Here is a 6936-nt window from a genome sequence, read left to right as displayed (position 1 = left end):
GTCTGAACTCCTTCCAGCCCCATGACTCGAAGGGACTTTGGACTACCACCATGATATTCCAAAAAGTGAGCTGCTACAGACGTGATCTGTTTTTCTTTGGTTTTATCAACTCTAGCCGTGGCTATATTAGAGAGATGTTGTTGGACTCTCCTGCGCAACTCTTGTGTGGTTTGACCCACATATACCTTATTACAACCACAAACCAGTGCATAGACCAAATTGCGCGAACGACAGTTGAAATATGCCCTAGACTAGACCTGTATAGGTATACCTGGTATTGAGAGCCCCCTAGTCGCAATCATCAGTGGGCATACTGTACAATTACCACAAGGGAATGATCCCTTGTTGGAATTACCACATCTGATTTTAGTTTTGGAACGTCTAAAGTGGCTATTCGTAAGGTAGTCCTTAAGGTTTGTTGCTCTCCTTGCTATCATCCTAGGCCTCTCAGAGATAAAATTCTTTAGTTTATTCTCACTACAAAGAATATCCCAATTGTTGTTCAAAATTCTATAAACATCACCCCATTGGTTATTAAATTTGGTTATTAAATTTATTGTGTCTAGATTAGTTCTTACCCTAGGCCTCAGGGTGTCTTCTCTCGTACAGTTCCTTGAATATTCATACGCTCTGGACACCGTATTTCGTGGATAACCACGTTCCAGGAAACGCTCCGTTAGAGCACGAGATTCTTTTTGGAAGTCCTCCAGCCGACTACAGTTCCTCCTTAATCGTAAGAACTGCCCCTTCGGGATCCCATTAGGCAAGTGGGCTGGGTGAAAACTCTTGTAGTGAAGAAAATTATTCGTCGCTGTACTCTTCCGATGGAGTGTCGTGCTTATCTTATTATCTTGAATCATGACTTTCAAGTCAAGGAAATTCACCGAGCTGTTGGAAACACAGGAGGTTAAGCGTATATTCCAGCTGTTGTTATTAAGTTCCTCAACAAAAGAATCAAATTCTACCCTCGAGCCTGTCCATAGGATAAGGATATCGTCAATAAAGCGGTACCATCCATGCACATGGCACTGGAAGGCTGATTTTGTCCGCACTTGAGTATCTTCCCACCATCCCATATACAGGTTCGCATACGAAGGTGCACATCTGGCACCCATGGCGGTACCCGAAACTTGCCTATAAAAAACTCTATCAAAAATGAAATAGTTTTTTTCAAGTATTCCCTCAAAAGGTCCAAAACAAAGGTATCATGTCCCCTGTGCCCTGTTGAGAACAAATCCAGAAAATACTCTACCGCCGAAATACCTGTGTCATGCTTTATGCTCGTATATAATGCCTCGACATCTAAGGTTGCTAGAAGGATGTGGTCCGGAAGTTCCAAGGGTTCCAGGCACTGGATAAGATGTGCCGAGTCACGGATATATGAGTCCAGTCCCTGTACTATAGGCTGCAAAAAAAAGTCAACATATACACATGACCTTTCGTATAATCCTCCTATACCCGACACAATCGGTCTCCCAGGTGGTTTTTGCAGGGATTTGTGAACTTTGGGCACCATGTAAAATGTTGGTACTACTGGATGTTTTACTGTTAGAAAGTCCTTCTCTTTTTTGTCTATTATCCCATATTGATATGCCCTACAGAGTAATCTATCTAGATGAGATTTGAAAATCTCTGTGGGATCAGAGGGAAGGGCTTGATAATGTTGAATATTAGTCAATTGCCACCTGGCCTCATCCATATACATATCCTTAGGCCATAGGACCAAGTTTCCCCCTTTGTCAGCCTGCTTGATCTCAAATGTATCATTATTCCTTAGAGCATAATATCATCCATATACATATCCTTGATCTCTTGGAAGAAAATGAACATAATGATGGGAGGCGAAAATTTACAGGTAGGTTGCCTTCTCAGGCAACTCCCTCATTTGCACTCTTCCCAGCCATACAAATCTTCTTTGAGAAGACTAGTAGAGATATCCAAAAATTGAAACTAAATAAACACGGTCATAATAACTTTTCAAAGGGAGAGAGGAGGGCGCTATCTGCTCTAAGGAATAATGATACATTTGAGATCAAGCAGGCTGACAAAGGGGGAAACTTGGTCCTATGGCCTAAGGGTATGTATATGGATGAGGCCAGGTGGCAATTGACTAATATTCAACATTATCAAGCCCTTCCCTCTGATCCCACAGAGATTTTCAAATCTCATCTAGATAGATTACTCTGTAGGGCATATCAATATGGGATAATAGACAAAAAAGAGAAGGACTTTCTAACAGTAAAACATCCAGTAGTACCAACATTTTACATGGTGCCCAAAGTTCACAAATCCCTGCAAAAACCACCTGGGAGACCGATTGTGTCGGGTATAGGAGGATTATACGAAAGGTCATGTGTATATGTTGACTTTTTTTTGCAGCCTATAGTACAGAGACTGGACTCATATATTCGTGACTCGGCACATCTTATCCAGTGCCTGGAACCCTTGGAACTTCCGGACCACATCCTTCTGGCAATCTTAGATGTCGAGGCATTATACACGAGCATAAAGCATGACACAGGTATTTCGGCGGTAGAGTATTTTCTGGATTTGTTCTCAACAGGGCACAGGGGACATGATACCTTTGTTTTGGACCTTTTGAGGGAAGTACTTGAAAAAAACCATTTCATTTTTGCTAGAGTTTTTTATAGGCAAGTTTTGGGTACCGCCATGGGTGCCAGATGTGCACCTTCGTATGCGAACCAGTACATGGGATGGTGGGAAGATACTCAAGTATGGACAAAATCAGCCTTCCAGTGCCATGTGCATGGATGGTACCGCTTTATTGACGATATCCTCATCCTATGGACAGGCTCGAGGGTAGAATTTTATTCTTTTGTTGAGGAACTTAATAACAACAGCTGGAATATACGCTTAACCTCCTGTGTTTCCAACAGCTCGGTGAATTTCCTTGACTTGAAAGTCATGATTCAAGATAATAAGATAAGCACGACACTCCATCGGAAGAGTACAGCGACGAATAATTTTCTTCACTACAAGAGTTTTCACCCAGCCCACTTGCGTAATGGGATCCCGAAGGGGCAGTTCTTACGATTAAGGAGGAACTGTAGTCGGCTGGAGGACTTCCAAAAAGAATCTCGTGCTCTAACGGAGCGTTTCCTGGAATGTGGTTATCCATGAAATACGGTGTCCAGAGCGTATGAATATTCAAGGAACTGTACGAGAGAAGACACCCTGAGGCCTAGGGTAAGAACTAATCTAGGCACAATAAATTTAATAACCAAATTTAATAACCAATGGGGTGATGTTTATAGAATTTTGAACAACAATTGGGATATTCTTTGTAGTGAGAATAAACTAAAGAATTTTATCTCTGAGAGGCCTAGGATGATAGCAAGAAGAGCAACAAACCTTAAGGACTACTGTTATGATTGAGTCACCATAGGAGGCAAAAACAGAAAAGCTAGCTAAGTCCAGAAAACCAGAGAAGTTGGCAGCTATCGGATTGCAGACCCCTGAACCTATCAACACAACTAGCAGTAGCCGTGGGGGGTTCCTACGATGTCCTAGACCCCTCGATCACAGCCGGAGAATTAAATAGGCCTAAAGAAAGAAAGGGGAAATCTAAACTGCCCCAGAGCAGACCCCAAAGCCATAGGCAGCCCCCAACATATTATGACGGTGAAGCAAGATGAAAATACTAACACAGACAGAAAGATAGACAGAGCAAAGAGGGGCCCAAGCTAACTACATAGGAAAGGACAGGAAGGCTGCTGTCTGCAATCCGTGAAAAACCCTATGAAAATAAGAGCCAACAAACTGACAGTGAAAAAGGCCCTGAAGACGCTAGGCTTCAAAAAGCTATGTCAGCACTCAGGAATATACTGAAGACAGAGCTACAGGCAAAAGGAGATTCAGGTCACCCCAGCAGGGGATGGCAGAATACTGAAAAGCAAGGAAAACAAAAAACAAAACAAAAAGGCTAACAGCCAAAACAGAAAACTTAGCTTTAGGAGCAGGAATCACACTGGTGTCCTAGGAGTCCACAGAGAAATCACCCGCAGGGCAGAAGGGCGTCGGCAGCCTTATATCCAGTCTGTGACTCCACTCAGCCAGTCATCCTCATTAGACTCAGGTGCCTGATAATCAGGCTCATTACCTTCCTTCACCAGAATAGGGAGTTGACTAGAATCCAGTGACGAAGGGGAAAATGAACTCACAACAGTACCTCCCCCTTGAGGAGGGGTCACCGAACCCTCAACCACGCCACCAGGGCGATCAGGGTGAGCCCGATGAAATGCACACACCAATCTTTTGGCATGAATATCAGAGGCAGAGACCCAGGAATTATCCTCCTGACCATAACCCTTCCACTTAACCAAATACTGGAGTCTCCATCTAGCCAGAGGGGAATCCAGTATTTTCTCTACCTCATATTCCATGTTACCGTCAACCAATACAGGGTCTGGAGGTGCCACCCCAGGAACAACTGGTTCAACAAACCTCTTCAACAAGGACTTATGGAACACATTATGGATTTTAAATGTGACAGGAAGAGCCAAACGAAAAGAGACCGGATTAATAATCTCCAAAATCTTGTAAGGTCCAATAAATCTAGGCTTAAACTTAGGAGAAGCCACCTTCATAGCAATATTTTTTGATGATAACCACACCATATCACCAATCTTAAACTGGGGACCAATGGTCCTATGTCGATTGGAAAACCGCTGGGCCTTTTCCTGGGAGAGAGATAACTTATCCACCACTTGGTCCCAGATCTGGTGCATTCTCTCCACCACAGTGTCAACACCTGGGCAGGCAGAAGGCTCCACCTGCCCTGAAGAAAATCGAGGATGAAACCCAAAGTTACAAAAAAAAGGTGACATCAAAGTGGCAGAACTAGCTCTATTATTTAAAGCAAATTCAGCCAAGGGCAAAAATGAAACCCAATCATCCTGATCAGCGGAAATAAAACATCTCAAATACGACTCCAAGGTCTGGTTTGTTCTCTCTGTCTGCCCATTGGTCTGAGGGTGAAAAGCAGAGGAGAAGGACAACTGAATTCCCAGCTTGGAACAGAAAGTCCTCCAAAATCTAGACACAAACTGAACTCCTCTGTCAGATACAATGTTCTCAGGAATCCCGTGTAAGCGAACCACCTGTTGCAAAAACAGGGGCACCAACTCAGAGGAAGATGGCAACTTAGGGAGTGGTACAAGATGAACCATCTTAGAGAACCTATCACAAATCACCCAAATAACAGTCATTCTTTGAGAGACCGGCATATCAGAGATAAAATCCATTGAAATATGGGTCCATGGCCTCCTGGGGACCGGCAAAGGCATCAACAACCCACTAGAGCGAGAACAAGATTTAGACCGGGAGCAAGTCCCACAGGACTGCACAAAATTCCTGACATCATGAGACAAGGTGGGCCACCAAAAAGAGCGACTCACCAGATCTCTAGTACCAAAAATACCTGGATGACCAGCCAATGCAGAGCAATGAACTTCAGACATCACTCTCTTCTTCCACTGGTCAGGAACATACAACTTTCCACTGGGACAACGCTCAGGTTTGTCCTCCTGGAACTCTTGCAGAGCAAGTCTCAAATCGGGTGAGATGGCAGAAAGAACTACCCCTTCGCCTAAGATGGTAGCAGGCTTGGTTACCACAGGAGAATCAGCAAAGAAACTCCTAGAGAGGGCGTCTGCCTTTACATTCTTAGTTCCAGGAAGAAAAGAGACCACAAAATCAAAACGTGTAAAAAACAAGGCCCACCTAGCCTGTCTAGGGTTCAAGCGTTTAGCCGACTCTAGGTAAATCAAATTCTTGTGGTCAGTGAGGACCACAACTTGATGTTTAGCTCCCTCCAACCAATGTCTCCACTCCTCAAATGCCCATTTCATGGCCAACAGTTCCCGATTCCCCACATCATAGTTACGTTCAGATGGAGAGAACTTTCGGGAAACGAAAGCACAGGGATTCATTTTAGATGTTACAGGATCCTTTTGGGACAAAACAGCTCCTGCACCAATCTCAGAAGCATCCACCTCTACCTGGAACGGGAGTGAGACATCAGGTTGCCGCAAAACCGGGGCGGAGGTAAATCTTCGCTTCAGCTCCTGAAAGGAAGCAACAGCCTCAGGAGACCAATTCAACACATCAGCACCCTTCTTAGTCAGATCAGTCAATGGCTTGGCAATACTAGAAAATTTTGCTATAAATTTCCGATAAAAATTAGCAAAACCCAAAAACTTCTGGAGGGCCTTCAAAGAAGTGGGCTGAACCCAATCATAAATGGCCTGTACCTTGGCCGGGTCCATTTCAATAGTTGACGGAGACAAAATAAATCCCCAAAATGATATCCTCTGTACTCCAAAAAGGCATTTTGATCCTTTGACATACAGGGAATTCTCCCTCAAGATCCGGAACACAGTCCGAATATGTTCCACATGAGAATCCCAATCCTTGGAGAAGATCAAAATATCATCCAGGTAAATAATCAAAAATTTATCGACAAAGTCTCGGAAAATATCGTTCATGAACCACTGGAAGACAGAAGGGGCATTAGTGAGCCCAAAAGGCATCACCAGGTACCCAAAATGTCCCTCCGGAGTATTAAACGCCGTCTTAAATTCATCCCCCTGCTTAATGCGGATAAGATTATACGCCCCCCTGAGGTCAAGCTTGGTAAACCAGCAAGCACCTCTAACTCTAGAGAATAGATCCGAAATCACGGGTAACGGATACTGATATTTAATAGTAATTTTATTGAGGGCACGATAATCAATACAAGGCCTTAAAGAACCATCCTTTTTGGCAACAAAAAAAACCCGGCACCTAAGGGTGAAGAGGATGGTCTAATATGACCCTTCTCCAACGCCTCCTTAATATAGGACCGCATAGCCTCGTGCTCGGGTACAGATACATTGAAGAGCCGACCCTTGGGAAATTTACACCCCGGGCTTAGTT

The sequence above is a fragment of the Dendrobates tinctorius genome, unplaced genomic scaffold (assembly GCF_039654945.1).
Source record: "Dendrobates tinctorius isolate UK_male_01 unplaced genomic scaffold, ASM3965494v1 ptg000171l, whole genome shotgun sequence".
NCBI classification, from domain to species: domain Eukaryota; kingdom Metazoa; phylum Chordata; class Amphibia; order Anura; family Dendrobatidae; genus Dendrobates; species Dendrobates tinctorius.
This window is presented reverse-complemented; position numbering follows the sequence as displayed.